General features: G+C 35.1%; 1 pseudogene; it reads left to right on the forward strand.

Moving 5' to 3' along the window:
• The first annotated feature begins 21,063 nt into the window (after positions 1-21,063).
• Positions 21,064-21,612, forward strand: LOC124101593 (transmembrane protein 50B-like; annotated as a pseudogene).
• Positions 21,613-24,756: the final 3,144 nt, after the last annotated feature.

Genomic DNA, 24,756 nt, shown 5'->3' on the forward strand with positions numbered 1-24,756 from the left:
AAGCAAATGGAAATTCCCCAGAAGACTGCTTTTGAACTTTATTTACACTACCACCAGTTCTCCTGGGTCTCTTGCTTGTCAGCCTCCGGCCTCCTTTGAAACATTGGCTGTCCCGCAATTCAAGCCTGCCAGTCTACAATGCAGATATAGACTTCCCAACCTCCATAATTACATGAGCCAATTTCTTATAATAGATAGATAGATAGATAGATAGATAGATACTCTATTTATTTTGCCTCTCTGAAGAACTCTAATAAGGTACTATGTATGAACACAAGAACCTAAATCATACAATAGATTCAAAAATATAAACTAGGGTACTTAGAATATAAGATCTATAATACAAGAATATAATATAAGAATATAATATAAGTACTTAGGGTACTTAGAATATAAGATCCTTGAAGGTAAGGATCAACCTTTATATATTAGCCATGCAATAACCAGTAAATGCTTTTAAAAGTCAATCAATATATTTTATCATAACCATGCAAATATTATGGCATTTTTAAAAATTTATATGTGAACTGATATACTTAAGGCATCACCTTAGGACTGTCGTGTTTGAAAGGTGTTGTATGAGGACATGTTCAAATTACCAGCTATGCCATATGGCTGAGAGAGCATATGAGCTTCCCCAAATGTGTTCCCAGGGAACAGAATGTCCCAAAGGACGGAAAGCTAAGGAACAGATGAATCACATCTGCTGTTGTCATGGATACTGTTCATCTTATCTTTGAAAACAGAAAGCACTCTAGAATAGAGTGGCCAGCTACCTAATTGAGGCTTCATCTGTTACTAAGACTTGAGCCAGTAAGATCATCCTTAATGTTTAATAAGCGCTCAAAGTATAGTTGCCTCGTTCAAAATGTACAAATATAGTTTCTATTCTCCTTCCAGTTGTTCTCTACTTTGAGTTCTAATTGGAGAACTATAAAAAAATATCTTTAATGGCATCCTATCTCCAGATATTCTCACTTAGTGATGTGAAATGGGTCTTTTAAAAACTCCCCAGTAAGACTAATTACAGACTTGGGGCTAAGAACTGTTGCTCTAGATTCCTACAGACTGTGGAATACACAGAAACACATGTTTCTCCTACACTAAACTCCTTTACCAATTAACACTCTTCATAATCTTTCAAGTATCTAATTTAAATATTTAGGGGATATTTGTTTTGATGTAACAATTATCTATTTTAATGCTTGAATTCTCCATGCTTATAATTATTTCAATGCACTTGATTTTCTTCTTCAAAGAGGCTATCAAGGTCAGAATGTAGGCAGATGAAAACATGTTGTTATTGATAAAAAGCTGGATAGAAGCTGGGTATGGTGACACATGACTGTGGCTCAGCAGCTCAGGAGACTAAGGAAAGAGGATAGAAAGTTCAAGGCCTTAAGCAACTTAGTGAGATCCTGTCTTTAAATAATAAAAAGGAACTCAGTGGTAAAGTGCCTCTGGATTCAAGCTAACAGTTAAAAACACCCCTGGGTTCAACTTCCAGTACTACACCGCCCCCCCCCCCAAAGTAATTGTTCCATTAACTCTTATCTTAGAACAAAGATATAAAAATTTTAAAAACGAATACAATTCAGAAACAAAATTATGTTTTGTATATTTAAGTAGTAAATTATCTGAAAATAATCAGTGAAATAGATTTTTGTGACACTCTGGAACATCTGTACTATAGGAATTCACTAAATTTGCAATTCTATTCAATGTTTTTGCAATTGCAATTTTGCTTCTGGGAAGTCAACATAAATTAAACTAAGGAGTAGCATTCTACTTTTTATGGATATGTCAAAACTACTAACATATAAGTCATTCCTCTAGTGTAGGATACAAAGGAAACTAATGGTTAAACATGCAAACATAAATTTCCAAGACCAAAATTTTGAAAAGTTTGGCAAATTAAATATTTTACTGGATATTTTGCTATCTTGTTCCATAAATAAAATTTAAAATTCTAAGGCAACATACATTCCTATATTCAATTGTTAAATGTACCCCAGAGGCCCATATGTTAAGGGCTTATTCTCAGGCTGGCATGATTGGAAGGTGGTGTAAACTTTAAGAGGTGTGCTCCAGTGGCAGATAAGGGTAGTGGAACCCTAACCCCTTCCTCTTCCTCTTTTTCACACCCAGCCATGGAGTGCATGTGCTGTCCCTCACCAGAGATCTAAAGCAATGTATCTGCTGGATCATCTTTCCCCTATAAAAGTTGATTATATCAGATATTTAAATACAGTAATAAAAAGCTGACTAGCACACACGGTCAAAATGAGACAACTCTTTCTAAAGTCGTTATAATTAAGTAAACAAACATGAAGGTGGACCAAGGTGCCCATTTCAAACAGTGTTTTAATTCAGCTCAAAGCATCTCTTACCCCATTTCTCTGCCTTGAGGTGGCATTTTAGCTTAACAGCCCAGATCCCACACTTGAGGAAACTGATTATTTCTAGTACCGGGTGACTGAAATTACACAAGTACTCAAAAACAGAGGAAAAATATCATGCTGGGTTGACCTCATCTCATAACAAGGAAAAGAAAGTCATTCTGATTTATTTTGAGGATATGAGTGGGATATTAAAGAAAACAGATATTTCACAGAAATTGAAATGCAATGGAATAGTTGTAAGAAATTATCTTTTTTCCATCTCAAGATTCATATCTTTGTTGTGCCTTCTCTATATCTTTCTCCTGCTTGGTCTATTTTGCTCTCATTTACTGCTATATAATAACCCATACCAAATTCAGAGGCTTGAAAAAAGGACCAACATTCCTACAATCCCAGCTACTCAGGACACTGAGGCAGGAGGAACTGAAGTTTGAGGCCAGCCTAAGCAACATAGAGAAATCCTGTCTCTAGGAAAACAGCAAGCTAAAATAGGATTTGACAATGATTTCTTGGATACGATACAAAACACATAAATAACAAAAGAAAAAATACATAAATTGGACTACATCGAAATTTAAAACTTCTGTATATCAAAGAACACAATCAGTAGAGTGACAAGGCAGCCCACAGAATGGGAGAAAATCTTTGCAATCATATCTGTACTATTGAGAATAATATGAAGAATTCCTATAATTCAACAACTACCAAAAAATCCAGGCTAGTTAAAATATGTACAAAGGACTACATCCACTGTGGAAAACTGTATAGCAACTCCTTAAAAAAAATTAAAAACAGAATTACTGTATGATCCAGCAAATCCACATCTGGATATATGTGTGCAAAAGAATTAAACAGAGATTTAAACAGATATTCAAACAGATTTTTATATATCCATGTTCATTATGCACATTAGTCAAAGAATGGACGCAACCCAAGTGGTCATCTTTGGAAATGGAAATGAATAAACAAAATGTGACATACACACACACACACACACACGTGTATATGTATATATATGGCTAGGAGCTTAGCCCAGGCTGTTGGTCCAGGGCCTTAGTTCTCCGAATTAGCCTTTCCATGAGTGTTCTTGGTGGTATAGCCTGTTGGCTTGGTTCTTAGAGCAAATATTCAAAGAGAAAGAAATTGAAAACAATCTCTTGAGAATCCAAAATGGTAAAGGGCCACATTCACTGTATACTATTGGTCAAGCAGTTAAAAAAAAAAAAGGAAGGAAGGAGATATAAACCCCATCTTTGGATAAAACAAAATGTCAGCAAATCTATAGCCATCTTAGTCTGCCACAACAATTACTTTATTCTAGAACTTTCTCCAACTGAGAGCTTTTGCTTAAGGTTCAGATTGTCCCGACCTTTCACAGGCCTAAATCTAATCCCTCATATGTGGCTCCAGATCTATCTTAAGAGCTTCTCTGCATGTATCCTTCACCTTCAGATCCACTATGAACACCCCAATTAGCTTTTCTATTTATAAATAAGAGTAAGCATGCTATTAGCTCAAGTCACCATTTCATGTGAAGCCACACATGACATAGCTAGACCATCTAGGCATTGGCTGCCATTAGAGCAAGTGCTCATAATTCAGTACCTGTAGACAACAGGCTGGGTCATATGACATGAAATATGGCTTATATTTTTCATGTATGCTGTAAGTATGGAGGCAATAGCTATGTGTAGAATTGTGCAAAGATGTTGAATAATAGCAGTCACCATAATTCATTTTCCTAGAATAAAGTGGAACCCTCAGTGGTACTAAATAAAAATCTTTATATGATATCTACTGCTTCCTAATTAACAATATGTTGAGATAAAGCTGATTTAATTGATTCTCCTTTTTTTACCTTCTTCAAGAAATTGCATGTGGCTTTCTCATATTTTCTCTCTCTTTTACCCTTTGAGACTGTCTTTAATATCCACTTAGTGCTATTGTTTGTGTGTAAAAATCATAGTTTGATTTCCCCATGTTACTGCAGTTTACCTAGGATTATTCCTGCTATTCATATTAGCACTAAAGAGGTAGACATAATTATTTATTTATTTTCTTCCTGATTAATAGACTCTGTCCTTGACCAAATATGAGTCAGGCTCCTCTTAACCCTCTTCTCCACTAGGCTTTGACCTTGGGCTTCAGTATGAGTTTTTGATGGTCTTGATCACCCAGTTTCAGCAAGAATTCTGATAAGTCAATTCCGTAAGAATCCCCCACTGTTCATTTCTAATCATCTTATTCTGATCAAATTCCTCATCCTCCACCATTTCCCAGGTGATATCTGATCACACTAGGCTGCTTTCAGCAAGAATTTGTCAAGTCAGTTTAGCCAGAATCACCCTCTTAACCCCATGTTTCCACTTTGTAATTTTCAATCTACTTGCCCAACCCTGCCCTTTCCTACTTTTCCCTCCTATACTCAGATTAAAACCTAGTGCTATACTTAGGTCTCCTTTCCTCCATTACAGTAGCTCCTGGGTAAAATCTGTTTGTCACTTTACTGTTTTTCTTTAACATGGTTCATTATTACTTGACTTTATGCATTGTATTTCTCATTTTCACCTTTACTTACTGTGAATGAGATTTAGTCTGCACAGCAGACCTTTGACAGAAGATTTGAAGAGAGAAATCCTTAACTAGGGAATATAGATGAGATACAGGGGAATATGAAACCTCAAAAATGACAGTGCAGACAGGAGACTAGAAAAATGTGTCAAGGCACCGAAGTCACATTAATAAGAGTTACAGACATCATCAGATATGGTGTGGGCCTTTAGCATAAACCTCATATGCTCCCAAGTCATAACAAATGACATCTGAATCAACAGGTCAGATTTTCTAACATATGAAGAGGTACTGTACCCTCATTCTTTCTCTTTCTACTGCCTCTCTTCTCTAGGTGGTACAGAAAAACGAGTTTCCAAGGTATTCACACTACCTGCTCTCTACTTTTCCCACTGAAACCAGAGTAAAACTTTTTAGAATGTATTAGATTATACCTTTCTCCCTGCTTAAAACTCCCAAGTGGTTCCAAGTAAAATTTGAACAGAAGACCAATTATTTGCTGTTGTCTACAAGGCCTTCATGATCTGGCCCTTGTCTGTCTCTCCAATCAGATTTTCTTCCCTTTACTCTCTTAATCCAGTCACAATGCTACATTTTGGCTTTCTACACCCCTTGTTTTCTTTATTTTAAAATTACAGCTCTAATGCTTTTTTCTCAAAGAAGCTTTCTCTGGCATTCCATTTAAAGTATTCACTAGTTGGGTATGGTAGAGCACACCTGTAATCCCAACTTCTTGAGAACCTGAGGCAGAAGGATCACAAATTCAAGGCCACCCTGGGCAACTTAGTGAACTCATAAAAAATGAAGGGACTGAGGATGTAGCTCAGTGGTAGAGGTGTCCTGAGGTCAATTCCCAGTAACAAAAGCAACAACAACAACATCAATAAAAGGTGGTCCCAGGCACTCTCTGTATTATTACCAATATTTTATATTACTTATTGCTACAAGAATCATCACATATTTGTATGTTTGCTGTTGTTTTTATCTACTAACCCCATAGTAACCAACACTTTATTCTTGCATTATCCTTTACTATACCATTACCTAGTATATCATATGTTACTGGTTTTTGTTTGTTTTGCAGTTCTGGAGCAGGTTCATAAGTTCTTAATAAATGTATGTTGAAGGTATGAGAATGAGTTCCATCTTCACAAATGTGAAGATTTTCACTATAAAGCTCTTTCTCATGGATTTACAATCCTGCAACAACACCACAAAATAGCACTGATAAATCTTTACCATCCTCCAATGTGTTTTTTAAATTACAATACAAAAATAATCAAATATCCTAATAGCTATCGAGAGACTTCCCCTTATCAGTACAGATGTGTAGGTTAAACTTGAATATTTGTATAAAAAAAACTTAACTCCATAAAGTTCGTAGAATCTTCTTTTCTTACCCACATTTGTGCCCAGATCTATTAGTTTTAAGTGCTAAGATGTAAATATGCCTTTTTAAATTGGCCTACCCAAATGGAATAATAGTAAAAACTGCAAAGAAGCATACAGTCAGGTCAATTAATTACAGGTGCCACTTTGGTAGAGGTAATATAAGGAATGCACCAAGCATAAGGTAGATGTATTATTACAGAAAGAATGGAACACCAAATGTCATATTTGATATTAATAAGCAGTGCCCAAGGAATTTAAAGATTTTGATTAATAGTATTCACTTAGAAAAATCAGGGGCCCACAGCTTAAGAAACAAAATCAAAATCAACAAAAATACAACAGAAATTAAGAGGATCACATATAGTTTCTCAATAACATTTTAAGATTGCTAATTTATGGGATAGACCAGATAAGGTGCAAGTCAAGGAAATGTACAAATGTTAACTACATACCTTGCATGATGACATTAAAAGTACTGTCTGAGAGGAATGGTGGAATTTTAATATGTTCTAGAGGGAAACATTATAGGTATAGCATCAAATCACATCTGCTTGTATCTTGCATAAGTGTTTATCATGTTCATAATAGAGAAATCCATTCTCTTTGATGCCCAAAGGATGAGCTACATGTTCTGCATAACAGCTTAATGTTCTGCACAGGTGATAAGAAGTATAAAATTAGCACATAGCATCTGTTCCCAATGTTTGGCAGCCATGGTTTATTCCAGGGTTCAGCTCATTAGGATTGAGATATTATAGAATGTGAACTTCCCATCTTTCTGCCATGATAAGTTTCAAAGCCAAAATTTCATGGTTAGTTAAAAAAAGTGGTAAAAACTACATGTGCAAATATAAAGATAAATAATAAGCACAACCTCAATGCTGGTGGTAATCCAATCTTGGGGGATAAAATAACAATTACAATGGAGATTCTATAGTAGGTGAATTTCAGTATTTCTCCTTGATGAATTTCAAAACAAAAATTTTAAGTTAATAGAATTGTACAAAATCAACATATAGATGTATAACTCCAATGCTATCCTATCATCTTGAGAGAGAAAGTAGCAATTAGTACAACCGCATATGATTATGAAGTTGAGAAAAATTATCTCCCTAGATATTGAGATATATGATCTCTTAACAAATCACAATAAGCTGGACCCTGAGGTGCCACAGGCCAAAGTGAGGAGATATCATAATGGTCAAAGCTGTCCAGGTTATTTATAGCTATTACATGGTGACAAGAATTTCTCCAGGCTTCAGGAAGTGATCACTTGGACAGGAATTTAAGGAGAGTATCTAAAAGGATTTTGTCCTATAAATCTCAAGTCACACAAAGACTGGTCCCATCTGTTACTGCCTTTCAGGTTAGGTTCTCCACTTTGATCCAGGCTCAGACATCATCTCATTCATCATCCTTCCAACAGATATTTGAGTATCTAGTAAGTTCCAGACACAGTAGAACGATGCCCATGTGGAGCTTACATTCAGGTAGGGAAACAGACAATAGGCAAGTAAATGCATTACATAGTATATTATATAGATATGTACATACAGTCAAGGAGAATAAATCAAATGAGATGAATGGGAGAACAGCCTTAGGGAATGAAAGAGCAATTCTTATAAGAAGGCTGGAACCAGCCTCACTACGTAAAGGAGATTTGAGACTATTTAAGATGATAAGGGATCCAGTTGTGTGGCTATTTGCCATAAGTGAGCTCCAGGCAGAAGAGGAAGCATGCCTGGAGTGTTCTCAAAATAGCAAGGTGGCCACACATAGGGAGGGAAGAGGAAATTATCACAACAGTCACAGAGATTATAGGAACCAGGGCTTGTGGACCCTTAGAATCTAATAGTAAAGTTTGTTGAACAATTGGAGGGTTTTGAGCAGACGGGTTGATGTTAAAATTAGTTAAAATTGCAAGTTACCTCTCCTCCCATACACATTCCAGATGCCTTTTGCACCGCACAATTTATTCCATAGCATATATCATCTTCTTACATACTTTATATTGACTTATACATTATCTTTATTGCTTGTCTGTTTCCTCCAGTTACAATTTAAGTTCCAAAAAGCCAGGACTTTTGACCTTTCTCACCCGCCCCCCATGTTTTTTGTAAGTGTATCCCAAGTGCCTGGCCCAGTGTAGGCTTTCAATAAGTAAATACTTGTAAAATATATGATCTGATTTTTGTTTTATAAGAAGGCTCGAAGGCAAAGATGAAGAGGAAAGGATGAGAGAGCCATTTAAGCACAGAAGTGATTTTCCAGGGCACAAACTAAAAAAGAATCAGCTAGAAGTTCTAAGAACAAAGTAAAAAATTATCAGGGGCTTCCGCAAGCCATGAGGAAGGCAAATTTTGCAGTTTTAAATTTAGATAACTGTCTACTAGAATCAAAACAACAATTCTATAAACAAAACAGAATCCAGAGTTACTACAATAAAGTATGTACATTGTTCTATTCTTACCCAAAAATTAGGAGACACACAAAGAAACAGAAAAATATCCAATAGGGAAAAATACTCAGGAAAAAAGGTAATCAGTAAGATAAAGCCTCAAACTTAATATAAAATTTTACCCTTTGAACCACTCTTTTTTAGCTTTGACTAGCTGAGAACTACTTTACAAAATTACTCTTATTTCATAAACACCAGTTTTTTTAATTGCTGTGAAGCTATTATTTATGGGACAGTTTTTCAGTGTTAATCTTTTAATAATAATCAGTTATGTCTACTACCATTATTTTTGCCATCACTGAAACAGCTTGGTCACTTATCTCTTAAAATTTCCTGTGACAAATTTTGATGAATATTTTCAATAATGATTACTCCAAGAATGTGGGGTCTTATACACCATATATACTGCTGTTGAATAAAAATTAATGTGACCTTTCTGAAGAAGATCTGATGTGGTTATATTTTCATTTTTTAAACTATACAAATTTTATTATGGCTTAGTATACCAGAATATGCTACTTTGCAGGTATCAGTTATTGAGGTAAGAGATAATAACTACTTGACCTGCTTAGGGTTGTGGCAACTGTAGATGAAAATCACAGATAGTGGTAGAGTTATATAAATGGTGGGAATAATAGAAATGGTGATTGAGCAAATGAAAGGATTCAAGGACAGCTTGCATGTTTCTGGATTAAGCTTCTAGAGGGGTGATATGCTTCTCTGACATAAAGGACTATAGAAGAAAGGAGGGTCTGTACGGGAAGATGATAACTGTACTTTTAAGACTATGGAATTGGGTGTACTCTAAAGAAATGGTACATGAGTATCCCCAATCTGAAAATTCAAAATTGGAAATGTTACATGTAAATGGATGGAAGTAGAGAACATTATGCTAAGTGAAAGTCAAAGGTCGAATGTTTTCTCTCAGGTGGAAATGAGAGAGAGAGAGAGAGAAGAAAGGAATAAAAAATAAAGGGGGGAATCTCATGAAAATAGAAGGGAGATCAATAGGGTGGAGAGAAAGGGTAGGGTATGGGGAAGTACTAGGGAATGAAATCTACCGAACTATGATATGTCCATGTATAAAAATACCACAATGAATCCTGCATATATAATAAAGAAATATAACACACTAATTAAAATAACAATAATAAAAGGGAGATAGGTAGAATAGAGTAGAGCAAGTGGATCTGGGGAGGGAGAAGAGGAGAGAAAAGAAAAGTAGTGGGGAGTGAGATTTATCAAATTATGCTATGTGCATGTATGAATATGTCACAATGAATTCCACTATTATGTATAACTACAATGCACAAAATTAAAATAAAAAAGAAAAGAAAAAAATTGAAAATGCTCCTAAATCTAAAACTTTTCAAGCACTGATAGGACACCAAGGTAGAAAATTCTAGGCCTGATCTCATATGACCAGGCATAGTCAAAATGTAGGTTCATTAAAATAAAACTGTATAAAAGTAGTTCAATTGTGTGTGCAAGGTGTGCATGAAACAAACTAGTTTAATGCTTAGAGTTGGGTCCCAATGCCAAGGTATTTCATTATGTATATGTGAATATTCTAAAATCTGAAAAAAAAGGGGTAATCTGAAACATTTATGCTCACAAGTATTTCAGGTAAGGGAGATTCAATCTCAAAAGAACATGTTATTCTATTTTGTTTTTTTATTTTATTTTTGTTTTTCTTACCTAGCATCACTTTCTCCTTCCTTATAACATCCTATTTTTCCCAATAAGGATTTATTTCTCCATCTATGGACAAAATCCATCAAGATTGTCATCAAAAACCTGCCTGCTCTAATTAAGGAAAAGGCACACTATCTAGCTAGGCCAATCTGATGTTAATTTACCTGAATGTGATAGAATTCCTGCTACAAGATGGGTGAGGTGTTTTGTTTCTTAGTTATTTCTTGATTCCAAATTTGGTGAATCTTAATATCCTGTACCCCATCCTTTCTGGTTGTATCCCCTGAGCTGGTAATTCATCTGTTCCTCTGAGGTCGTGGCAGCCACCTATGATGCTATATGGCTTAACATCTCAGAAAAACAGTGGATCCCATGATCACAGACAGGTCCACTTCAGCATCTTCTTTACTCTCAACCAGGCTGTTGAAATGTTATATTGTGTGAGTTTCCTTACCTGTGGATAAAACATTCTACAAGCACTTTGTCAGGTTGGGGCTCAGGCCCAGGAAACAGATTCAGGATCCCGGTAGGTGGAAGAAGATGCAAGATGAAGTTAGGATAGTAGACAGGCTCTTTTCAGAAATGGCAACAGCCTCTAGCCTCCAGCTTTAGTTTCAGCTCCCAGCTGACTCCATTTTTGCCCCAGTCAGTTCCATTTAACTTCTTTTTATATGCAGGCCAAAGAAGGCACACTACTAGCAGGCTACATAAGTAGGTGTATGCTCACAAGCAAATGTTTATAATCTTGAATACACACTACCCATAAAATAACCAATTCATGACCTTGGCTGCATATTAAAAACATAGCCTGCCAGAAGCCTCAGCAAGGGAGGCTAACTATAGCCATTTGGGGCCTCCCTCAACATACTCATATAGTGGCACTGGTGAAGTTCTGTAAGGAGAAAAGACAAAGCCACGCAAAAAATAAATGTCTATCACTGAATAAAAACATTGGGGTAAAGGTTAGGGATGGTAGGAGGGGACTTACCTCCATGCATAGCTCCATGAATATAAATGAGTCTAGTTCTGTGCCACCTGCCTTTCTGTCAGCCCTGGCCTGTAGAGGAGAGTCATTGCCAAATGAATCATGATGCTAAGAGTACTTTATCAGAGCATTCCTGATGGCCTTGCTCTACATGTCTTTTGGGCACCCTCATAGAACATGTCCTCTGGTATGCCTTTTAACTGCACATAATATGTACCTGTTCCAGTATGCCCACACCCAAAACCTACCTCTTTCTCTACCATCTGATAGTGGACTCAGGCATTTACACTTGGTTTATCTTTGAGTTTTTTTTTTTTTTTTCAATCTGTTACTCAGCTATGTCTTCCCTTTCACTGCAAAAGACAAGGTCCCCTTTAGAAGCATAAAAGCAGCCCTCAACTTTCTACTGTTAGCCTTTAATTTCTTGTTAATGACCCTCAATTTCTCATTTTCCCTGTGCAAAGCAGCAGTACAAACTTAACATTAACCAGCTCACTTTATTACCCTTGTAACATAATTTTCCCCATATGTTCCAAATGCCTAGATCATGGCATCTGCCAGAGTTTTCCCCTCCAGTGAAATATTTTCCTGTTCTGGATTACCTGTGGTGAGATCTTTAGGAATTAAGATACCATCTAGTGCCAGAGCCTACCCATACATAACACTCAGAAGGACCTCCTCTGCCTGCAGGTAGTGATGAAGTCAGTTTCCAGACCGAGTCTTATCACCTGTTTCTTTAAACCACTCTTGGCACCATTTGTGCTAATTTGTGTCCCCCAAAAGAAAATGCCAAGAAAGGATTTGAGATTAAATACCAAGAGATTCACTGGGAGGCAGGGGATGGGGTAACAACTGTGAAGAACAAAGGAGAAGAAACCAGAGAGGGTAAGGGAAGGCTTCAGATCATAATGCAGGTCTGACATCTATCAAGGAGAAAAGGAATGGAGAAAGACTGTGTAGGAAGAGTCTTGGAATCCTTTATCCAGATACCTGTTCAAGGAATTCTGAATCTCTTAAGAAAGGTCCTGAATTAGTATCCCTATCATACTCAGACTTTGGCTGAGAGAAGCCTGTGGGAATCATGGCATCTATATAAACCCAAGAATGCATCCAGAAGAGCAGCATCTGGAGCCACTGGTCAATTATGCTGTCTGCAGAAAGAAACCTGAATGCTGCATTTTCACAACCACAGATGAGGAGTAGCTGCAAATGAGGCTACAAAGTAGGCAGCTGTCAGATGATGAAGTGCCTTGTATACAGTGCTATGGAGCTTAGAATTTATTGCATAGGTCCTACAGTGTAAGAAAAGGTTTTTGGAAAAGAAAGCACAGTCAAAAAATAGCTGTGAGGTAGGATTAACCAGATAAGGCAGCAAATTAGATTTGATAAGAAAACAGAGCCTCGAATCCCAGATTTCTGTCTTGGGAAATATGCTCTATTTGTTGCATAAAGTTAATATTTTAAGAGAAAAATGAACTGACATTCACCCTTTACTATCAGGGGAAATATTGCATTCTCCTGCCAATCATTCAGGCTTAAAACGGTGGTTCTGTTTCTAACTCAATCCAGCATTATGAAATGCCTACATAAATAATAGATCATCTACACCTTATAAGAGCTTGTTCCCTTAGCCCAGTGTTAATAGCACATACTGCTATATCCTAAAGCTTTGTATTGGTGTCATGGAAAAAAAAAATCTAAATTCTTCACAATGAAAACAGATTGGTTTTTAGAAGAAAGCTGGTATAGGTAAAGTATGTTTGTAGTTAGGTAAATTCAGGAAGAAAACAGTCTCAGTCATTGAAGGTGGAGAGCCAGCAGCAAAGTCAAAGCAGCCACCAACTCATCTGCTCCTCAGGAGAAAAGAATCTCTGGCACCCTCAAATGAGGATTGTCCCAGGCAGAAATAAAGCCTTTGTCAGCTGGCACTTGCAATGGAGAACTCAAAAGAAACATGAAGGACTCTGAAACCAGCCCTCTCTTAAGATTCTCCTGGAGAGTTGGAGGCTCCTCCAAGGGGGATTAGAACACAGAAAAGAGTTCAATCAATACTCCATATCTGTGGGCTCCACATCTTCAGATTTTGCCAAACAAAGTTTGAAAACATTTGGGAGAGAAAGAAATTGTATCTATACTAAACGTTTACAGTTTTTTTCCTTGCTATTTTCCCTGAATTATACAACTATTTACATTGAATTTACATTGTTAGCTATTATAAGCCATATAGAGGTAGTTTAAAGTGTATGGATGGGGTGTGTAAGTTATCTGCAAATACTAAGCCATTTTTTATAAGGGATTTGAGCCTCCTGGGATTTGGTTATTTGCAGGGGTCCTAGAACCAATGCCCCATGGACAAATATGCTTGAAAGGAGACTGAAGGAAGAGACAGTGAGAGAAGAGCAAATTGGGGATGAAGATAAAAATTGGTCTTATTAGAGGCTTTACCACTTTTCTATAAAACACAGGAGCAAATTTAATTAAGTAGAAACTTCAGCCATCCAATTTTTGTTGCTTTTAGATGTTTATCTGAACAATTGAATTTAAAAACAAAACAAATACATAAAGCCAACTGCTTCGTTGCAGTACAGTGGTGACAGGAGAGGCAATGTTCAAGAAGAGGACGCAGGACTCCTGCCTACTACTGTCACACACTATCACCCTGCCCTTTACCATTAGAAGCTTATACATTTTTCTTTCTGAAGAGGGTGTTAATAAATAATCTCCATACTTCTACCGTGGGACATGAGAGGAAAACTATTAATTTTATATTAAAGTGCAGTGATTGTTGTATATGCCCAATAACAATTAATAAAATAGCCAATCAAACAAAAGTGTTTTCAAAAGCTCCTTTGAATCATAGCTTTGTTTTCCTTCAAAAATTAATGAACCCTAAAATTTTATTTAAATGTCACACTGTGTCTTAAAATATAATAAATATTTGTTGTGCTTTTTCTAGAGAGTAAAGTAAAAGATTTGGCTTTACATTATAATAAGGATAATATTCTTAACATCCACATTGAAATTATAAGTCAAATGAACTATTAAAAATGGTGATGTTGAATTATTTCTGAATGTATTAGTTACTTTCATTGTTTATAAAAGTATTAGTCACTTACATTTTAGCAATTTTTGTGGATACACAAATTTTGTGTATGTCCTTTGAGGACATAAATGATATACTATTTGTAACCTTTCATTCCCTAGCCAATGCCCTGCAAATACTAAGACATTTAACTATGCTGAAACAAATCAGAGATAATGTCAATATTTTACACCCAAAGAGCAAAAAGAAGAAAGATGATATTGATAAAAGGAAATAGAAAGGGAAGATGATTTTAGCGAAGTTAGGTCATCCATAATTGAACGTCTACAAAAAAAATCATTGTTCTCTAATAAAATGTATTGATAGCCTCATAAAGTCTTCTCTCAAGCAACATTTTGGTCATGTTTTAGTGATTCTCTAAATTTGCTCTTAGAGAAAAGGGCAGTCATGATATCCAAGCAGAGGTACTGTGCTGCTAAAGTGGGTCTTTCTCAATTTACATAATAATGTAATTCAATTCCATCATTTTCTTGCTTCAAACTTCTCAAATATTTATCTCAAATATTTTGTCACAGCAAATCTATTAAAATTACATAAAGTTTTTGTCTCTTTCTACAACATCTGAAAACAGACATACCAACTTCAGGTTGCATTCAGAACCACACCAGAAATTTGAACAAGAAAATGTTTATTACAAGGGAATGTTGTGTTAATCATAATAAAAGGGATAAATGAGAACTGTAAAGAATAGAAATAACAAATGCAGAAAATAGCTTCTTTTTCTGGAACTGAGGTAAAGTGAACAAGGAAGGAACTAAAATCATAGAAAAAAATCTACCCTCCCATCCCAACCTTGTTAAGGAGGGTGTGCTGGCCAGAGGAACACACAGCCCCAACAGGGTACAGGCCAGAAAGAATGTGCTGAAGGAGATTCACAGGAAGTAGCTCACCTGGTGGCTAACAAACTTCCAGGAGGGCTGTTAAGCCTCATGCTGGCTGTCAATGGCCACAGAGATAAGTGTCATGGAACTCCACATGCAAATCCACTGGCAGCCTTGCTGAAGAAAAGCGCAAACCTGACCCTCAGGAGAAATTTCCTTCTTGCTATGGCCTGAAGTGACTCTCTAGCACCCTTGATTGACAATGTTGAATGTTGCACAAACTGGCAATAGAGTAGGGTAGGGCAGGGCGCTGCTCCAGTATCAGAAGGCATCACAATGAATGGCACATTGCAGCTGATGGGCAATAAATTGACAAATGACACAGTTTGAGAAGGTCTATTTCAAAATAGAAGGTTCAAAAATTACTGAGAGATCTTAAGGGGAAACCTTGAAGAGAAGGCAGTTTTCCTACAGAGTAATTGAGTTTGACACACAATCTGAGAGCCCTGTTCAGGAATTCGGAGAGGCAAGCCATGTGTATTAAAAAGTGGTGGCTAGAAATAGAGACATACAGTGATGTCAAACTGGAGCTCTAATTTAAAAGTCACAAGGGCAGAGGCTTTGAAATGAAGATATTGACTTATAATCTTGGGGCTTCTCACTTGAGCAACTCCAGATAAAGTGCTCCAATGCTAGGAGCAGGTAATATTTGTACTCTGTATGAGTTCATTAATGATGATTAATGACCACCACAGGCAACATAGACAATACAACTAGTGAATATAAAACCCCAGGTAAAGATTAAGGCTGCTTGTTGGTAATAGTGTTATGGGTCAGGGTCTGGCTCTGATTGGTGATGGGGTGGACAGGAAAGCAATAGAGAAAACTGTGCTTCTAGCTACAATTTACTTTTTATGTTAACTATAGACAGAATTGGAACTGAGAAATTTTAGGTGATATTTTAGAATTAAAATACCAATATTCCACAGGATTCAACAAAATACACTCTAACACCATGTGTTCCACCACCTGAATAATAGTCCGTTCCTATAGTGTTAGTTTTAAAGGTGGGATGTATGCCCACCTCTTCCTGCCCTCAGGTAGGACATCAATAAGGATAAAAATCAAACAACTTGAGATAACAAACTCCAGCAATTTGAAAGACATAAATAAGCACATTTCTATAGAAAGTGCAAGTTATATAAAAAATATAGCAGTCACAATTCCCCTAACTTCATACTATTAAAATCTAGGGGGCACTCTTGCTGACATCTTATCCTCTAGAATCACACCTTTAAAAAAAAATATTTATTTATTCTAATTTGTTATACATGATGGCAGAATGCAATTCATTTCATAATTCACATATAGAACACAATTTTTCAAGTCACTAATTGTACACAAAGTATTTTCACACCATTTATGTCTTTTATACTTAGCAAATAACTACTCTATAATGAACTAAGAATTCATGACACCTACACTTAGACTTGCATTATACATGTTTACATAATATATATAACAAAAGTTTATATAACAAAAAAGCAGCAAATATGTATTTGGGATAAATATACCACATAACGGTAAACTAATTATCTTTGGTTACTTATTATGCCAAGAGTTATTAATCAAAGCTAATAAAATGTAACTACTATCAATTTTCCAATGTACAAAAAGTCACCTGAATAAGTTATTTTAAAGTTGACATTTATTAAGAATATAGTAAAACAGTAGAATTTCAAGTATAACTTTGCAAAATTTCAAATTAGCCTAAGTTACTCAAAAAGTACGTTTTTTGTTGATGATTCAGAGATTGCCAATATTTTTATATATTCTAATTTTGTGATACTGATTAAAATTTATTGTGCAGTATGAAAGTCTAGATCATGCTTTACATTGTATAAAGGGCAGAATTTTTACTGAAATTCCAAGTGTCGTAGCTAGTTTTAAAGTAAGTTTTCTTTAACTTAATTTTTATCAATCTAATTGTTTCCTTATTTCTCTTCCAGTTTTTTTTTTTTTTGATTTGCAAAAAATATAACATACTAGTTCAATTGAGATTTTCCAGATTCAAGCAGATTATGCATAATAATGTTTGTGCTTTATATGTATGGTATTCAGGTTTGTGGTGTCCTTATTATAAGTCTCATTCTTTAGAATTATCTCCTCTGTCTATAGTTCAAATCCAGGCACAAATAATGCAGTGATATCTGATTTCAATACCTATCACACCTCCTTGCCAATCTTCTTGTCCCCTTAGCCTCACATTGAGGATTATAAAAACAAATTAGATTGAAATTTATAAATCTTCACTATTAATGTTTTCAATAAATTCACAAAATATAGAGCCTATAATCTTCCATGTGGCAATTTTTCAACTTCTTTGTTCTATATTCTGCCTGGGCTTTTCAAGGGAATGAGCTCCCTCTTACCAAATGCTAATTTTTATAACTTTCTGCCAAAAAAAGTACATGCAATTTACTTTATCTAAAATTTAAAATAAAACATGTTCATTGTAGAAAGTTCAATAAACAGAAACTGATAGATTGAAGAAAATAAAAATCACCTGTAATTCTATCATCCAAAGGATACCCATTGTTACCAGTATTATAAACCTTCTTCTATACAGTTGTCTTTTTTAAAAGGGGAATCATATTATATATAAACTTCTATAAACCGTTTTCTTTTTCAGATAAAAATTTATACTTTTCTTAGTTATAATCATTGGATTGAAAGAAACAGAATACTCAGATACTCTTAGAATAAAAGTAGGTTTGGCATACAGATGCTTGATGATATGCATTCAGTCCAGATTACACATCATCTTACAACTCCATTGCCAAAACAAGACCACAATACTTTCTGTATGCCTTAATTCAAATTATTGAGAGAAAATTTGAGTGATATTATCCCTGATTCAAATACCTATAACTACTCCAGTAGCATCACCTGACAGAAAAAAAAGGTTACCTAAGTGCACCCCTTAAGTAGGGCCAGTAATTTAAATATAAAATGATTAGAAGCAAGATGAGAACCCCAAACATTTCTACTATAACATTGAACCTCTTTCATCATCATTATATACTCATTATATCATTAATTTTTTAATTTTGGTCTGGAGATTGAATCCAGGGTTTCCTTCAGGCTGAGTACACACTCTACCACTGAGCTCTACCCGAAAGCCTGCACTACCTCATTTTCAAGGTGTTTAATTAATGATAATCTGTTTAAATAACCTATCATTTGGATATTCATGTTGATTTCGATTTTTGATTCACTTACACACTAAGCTGCAATGCTTATAGTTATATTTGGGGGAACATCTGAACTTTTTAAAATTAAATTCTTAGAAGGAAACTCACTGAGTTGTGGGTATAATAGAGACTATGAGGTATCCACAAAAATCTGTTTTCTCCTCTCTTTAACACATGGCTGCTGAACTAATCTGCATTCCCCAGCCTTCTCTACAGATCAGTGTGACCCTTTGATTATATTTTCACTGATAAAATGAGCAGAAGTGATGTGTGTAATTTCTAGACCTGGATCTTCATAACTTTGGTCTTGCCTTCTTTGTGCTTTTTTTCTCCTTCCTACCAACTGGAACTTGGATATGATGGTGATCTAAATTTGACCCTGCACCTGACAACAGTGTCTTATAGTGTGGCTGAGCCTCCCTTCTGGACTGAACACAGATTGAGCAAAATAAAAAGAAGTTCACTTTGGTGTTACTCAAGTGAAGTCTATTAAAGCAGATTCCTTTTTCTTTCTTCTTTCTTTTTGTTTTTTTTACTACTGGTAATTGAACCCAAGTTCTCATGCATACAAGGCAAGCACTCTATCACTGAGCTACACCTCTAGTCCTTTTTAAATTTTATTTTGAGATGGAGTTTTGCAAGTTCCTTAGGATGGTCTGGTGATCTTCCTGCCTCAGCATCCGAAGTAGCTGAGATTATAGGCCTGCACCACAGCATCCAGCTAGTTTTTAAATATCTATTTTAAAAATATATTTAGTTGTAGATGGACATTGAAACTTCATTTTATTTATTCATATGTGGTGTCAAGAATTGAACCCAGTGCCTTATATGTACTATGGAAGCACTCTACCACAGAGCCACAATCCCAACCCCAAATATTTTATGTGATTTATTAAATTGCTGTCCAGAAAACTCACACCAACTTTTGTTTCTTTTAGCATTGTATGAAAGTTCTATTTTACTGTAACTGATTCATATTAGAGTATTCATTTTTTAATCTTTACTTTTTTTAATGTTAAGTGCTCCACCACTGAGCTACAACCCCAGCTCATTCATTACTTTTTTTAAATGTGAAAATAAACTATCATGAAATATGAACATCTTTCAAAGGTTGTTGACCATTTATGGGTCCTCATTTATGAAGTTCTAGTTTCTATCCCTTGACCATTTTTTCTGTCATATATTTGCAAGAAATATATTTCACAACTTTTCTAGAAAGGATGAGAACAAGATAAAATAAGTTGAACAAAACATTGATATGTATGAGACTAGAAGATGGCACAAGTGAGATTTATTATGCTATTCTCTCTGTATGTTTATCCTCTGTATATTTTAGTTTCTACAATAAGAAGCTAAATTTGTAAATGCATTTTCTTGATATGTTTACTGAAAATACCTAAAAGAAATAGCCAAACCTAGTGCCAGATTCTGATCTTTAAGTATCATAAGGAAATAAACCTCCTTAGAAAAGTGTCTGGATTCAGCTATGGATCAGGAAATGGATAACACAAATCTTGTACATCTTGTTATAACAAATGACAAGGAAGTCACCAAACTGAAATAGGATTATGTCAAAAGTACATAATAGACTTTTTGGATAAAGATGGAATATTTTGAGCATAAAAAATAATGACTTCAATTGATTAAAAATTATTTTATAGAAATGCATTAGTCTTAATGGTATTCATAAAGATAATGAGCCAAAACCCCAAAACTCACAATAATGCATCAGAAACCATCCAAGGTAAATAGGGCACCCATCCCTTTCTTTGAGAGTGGCAATTAAAGAGGAAAAATATGATATAGTCCCATTAATCCTGTGTAATATATTTCAAGTAGTCTGTCTTAGTCCATCTCTGTTGTTATAACAAATTATTTAAAACTGGATAATTATAAATAATGGAATTTTTCCACAGTTTTCAAGGCTGGGAAGTCTAAGATCAAAAGCACTGGTAGACTCCATTTTGGATGAGGGCTACTCTCTTCTTCCAAGACAAACCTCTTACTGTGTCCTCACATGGGAGAAGACTAAAAGGGCAGTTTCTTAACACTGTTGCATTGTGAGTTATTTAAAATATAGGTATACATCCACTGCCACTATTCATGAAATATTGTGGATTTTTTCCTTGAGATTAGTCAAAGATTAGCAAGCCATTTGAACACTAAGTATCTAGAATGTGAAGACAAGCTCTATAACTATTTCAGCAATGTTTGAAGTCATACCAATCCTGTACTTTACAAAATTTTACTAAAAATTAATGAAATTAGAGGACTCCAGTTCAGCTGTGTCACAACCTCCTCTTCCCTGTGCCTGTCAGAGCAAGCATTTGATAGAAAACCAGATGCAGTATTTAAGGAAATATCCAGGCTTATGGAGTTAAAATGGCAGACTTCCTAGGTAATTTCTGATGGCCAGAATGTATGGGCTGGAATGAGAATGTATGAACTAGAGTGAGAAAAGAAATTCTATTGTTTCTGTGGTCACAAGCATACTGTTTTTTACAAGTTGGTGGAACACGATGGATGTACCCATGGTATATCAGTTAAAGAGTTATACCATGCTTTTCACACATATGGCAGATTTTCTTCATTGGGATTCTTCATGATAAATGCTGTATCTAATGCACAGGTGAGAGGTGGCAGCTATGAAAATGACTGTTTAAAAGGAACAATGCTCAAATTTGGTTCTTCATTGGTTTAATGTTGATATTTGGGTCACTTATTGCTTCCATGTAGATTCTTTTCGGTGCATATGTTACCTAAAATACTGATGTTTATCCAGGACTAGCTGTGTTTTTTCAAAATGCTCATATGCCTTTTAGCACTCTGATCTATAAATTTGGAAGAACTAGAAAGCTCTGGACCCATCACTTATTAAATCATATTTTCCTTTTGTTATATTCTATTTGTGTACAAGTGTCTATCTCTTGATTTAAATTACACATTGCCAAATGAAATAGATTGCACATTAAATGATTTATTTCTTTATATTTAAAAAATAATGAAATTATTGAGAGTCTCCTTTAACATTTCATATTTACCTACAAGAGGTAACAAGCAGTTAGTTCTTCACCCTATCATAGGTAAATGGCTGAAATGATATAGCCAATATAGTTGCAAACCAACAGGCATTACTGTTACAGAAAAAAAATTATCAGAAGAGGCATAATGAGCAGTCTTGAGGATATGAAACATGTTTCTTAGAATAAATTTCCACACATAAGAACATGCTGTAATATCAATGTTTCATCAAAGTCTAAGTAGGTATCATTCACTAGATTCAATTTCAATAATGAAGTCCACTTAACACAACTTTTTGTGTAAAGTCACTAAAGAATATAAGAGAGATAATATAACTTTCATAAATAAGTTGTTTAATAAGAATGATTTCTAGAAAAATTACATATATAACCAAGCTGAATTGCCTAAGATTAAAAAAATATATATTCCTAAATGGATTTTAGTGACAATGCAACTCAATTCATTTATTTCCTCATTCATCAACACAAAAGCAAAATTTAATTTCACACGTAATACAAAGTGCTTAGGATGTCATAAACAAAGTTAATATTTAAATTTATAATAAAATCTCTAAATATTTCTTAATGTACAATGGTCATGGAAATTTTTCATACTGTATAGTAAGGTGATTGGTTATCTCATTCAAGTTATAGACTAGTGTGTTTTCAGCACTATAACAAAATATCTGAAATAATCAAATAATAAAGAGAAAACATTTATTTGGTATACAGTTTGGGATGTTCCAGTTCATGATTGGTTGGCTCATTGCTTTTGTGTCTGTGATGAGGCAGCACATTATGGTGGGGGCACAGGATAGAGCAAATCTGCTCACTTCATGACCAGGAGGTCAAAGAAAGAAAGAGGAAGAGGCTAAGGCCTAGTATCCCCTACAAGAATATGTCCCCAATGACCTAAAAACTTCCCACTAGCCCAAGTCTTAAAGGTTCCCAGCACCTTCCAAGAGCACCACTCTGGGATCAAGCTTTTAACACGACTCTTCTTATCATTATTGTATCTTGAAATTACTGACAAAACACACACATTTGAAAGCCATGGCAGGTGTGGCATTTTCTTATTTGCTGACTAAATATTGTCAGTCTTTGTTCCAATTCACATTTTCTGTATGGGCTGTCTCTGTATATTTTGAAGGGACTAGTTTGGTTAAAAGTCGATCATGGTCAAGAATCTAAAACATCGTCACATGGCAAAAACTGAATTAGCAGGAGTATCTTTGCATATTTGGTTTAAAAGAAGATAATTTAGGGATTCTAAAATCTAGAACAAGTGTCTCTGTCACAGTTTTTGAATTAGATTACTAGATAGGTAAACGGGATGTAGAATACAAACAGAATTCATAAGGAAACACAAGCATACATGGAAAGACTCATCCTTTTAACAATAAAAATGTTAAAGCAAAAATGAAGTAGCCATTATAAAATTGAACCAGGCACAGGCCAACTGCTTATGACATAGCACCCTGAGAGTGAGCAAGCAAGAGGAAGCCTCTGTGATGTCGCCTATACTGTGGGGCTCCCATGCCTGCTCCTGTTTGACATGGAGACTGGTCAACATTCAAGGATCAGCCTGCAAATTAAATATTAGTCAACTTAACTCCTATCTTTTCCTTAAATTTAAAAAGTAGAAGTGATCAATGTTTTTTTATATCCAATGAATATTTTGTGTATCTATATGAGAGACCATGTATGAGCCTTTGAATTTTTTGTAATATGGAAAAAATCTTTGCAAAATTATTTAATCTCTCTGAGATTCATTTTACTCATCTTTAAGATGGCAATTGTAATAACAATAATGTCATGCTGACAGATTTGTTATGAACATCAAATTAAACATTATGTAAAAGTACATTGTGAGACATTCTATCAGTGTCAGTTAATAGTATTAAACATTTTAGTAAGAGGTTTATACCTGTAGGGTATTGAGATGGAAGATGAGCAAAGAATTATGTGAGTGACCTACATAATGTTATTTGTATAGAAGTTTTACTGTTTCTAAGACTTTTAAAAAATGACATTAAGATTTCATGACATTATAATAACACGGAATGCTAGGAACTGACAAATAATAAATCTTCTCCAAGACAGTTACCCTGAAATATTCATACAAAATATGTATGGGAGCAGAAGGAAACAATAAATAAGAATACCATCCATGCTTAGGTTTCCAAATACCTCCCACATTGGAAACTCTGGGGGAAGGAATACCTTTAATCATCTTCAGTCCCATTACTTTAGCTTAAATCAATTTAAGATATGTATATAAAGAGGTTACAACCAAATTAATTTGTTTGCATAATGTGAGAGATAATCATAAATATCAACTAGATAATCTTATTATTCCATGCACATTTTAGAATTCCACAAATGACCAAATTTAACATAGATGACTCCAAATTTAAAATTTTACTTCTATTCTTCTTACAATATCTCTCCATTCTCAAAAAAAATCAGTTATCACTTCTATGTTGATTACTACCAAATAATTATCTTTGATCCAATTTTCTCCTTAGAATTTTAGTTCTTCATCTTAAACTGTGTTTGAGGCATTTACATTCATATTTCCCAACCTCCTTAAAATTAATTTTTATAATCTGCATTCAATTCCTCCTCACCTACCCAGTCACCTAGCCCCAGGTCTAAGAGTTAAGTGCTCTTGTTATCTTGATTGAGTTGGAATTTCATTATTAACAGCTCTCTCTTGTTCTCCAAACCCAGGAGAAATCCTCTTGGTTTTTTCCTTAAAAACATTCATGTCATCCTCCCTCCTTTCCTATTCTGATACCACCACTCCAGGTCAGGCTTCACCTTGCTTTATAGTTAGGCTTTTTCTCTCACCTTCCAATCTCCAGTTCTCCCCTAACAGGCCCTGCCTTCTGCAGATAGACTAATCTTCCTAGAGTATTACTTCCCCAGTGGCATGCTTCTGTTATAGAATGTTCAAACTTCCTACTATCCATAGAATAAACACTCCCAAATCTGGCATCAAATCTGGCATTCAAATTTGACCACATTTAACTTTTCCTAAGACACACATTAC

This window comes from Marmota monax, unplaced genomic scaffold (genome assembly GCF_021218885.2).
Source record: "Marmota monax isolate L192 unplaced genomic scaffold, Marmota_monax_Labrador192_F-V1.1 WCK01_AAM20220418_F8-fsc00128, whole genome shotgun sequence".
NCBI lineage: Eukaryota > Metazoa > Chordata > Mammalia > Rodentia > Sciuridae > Marmota > Marmota monax.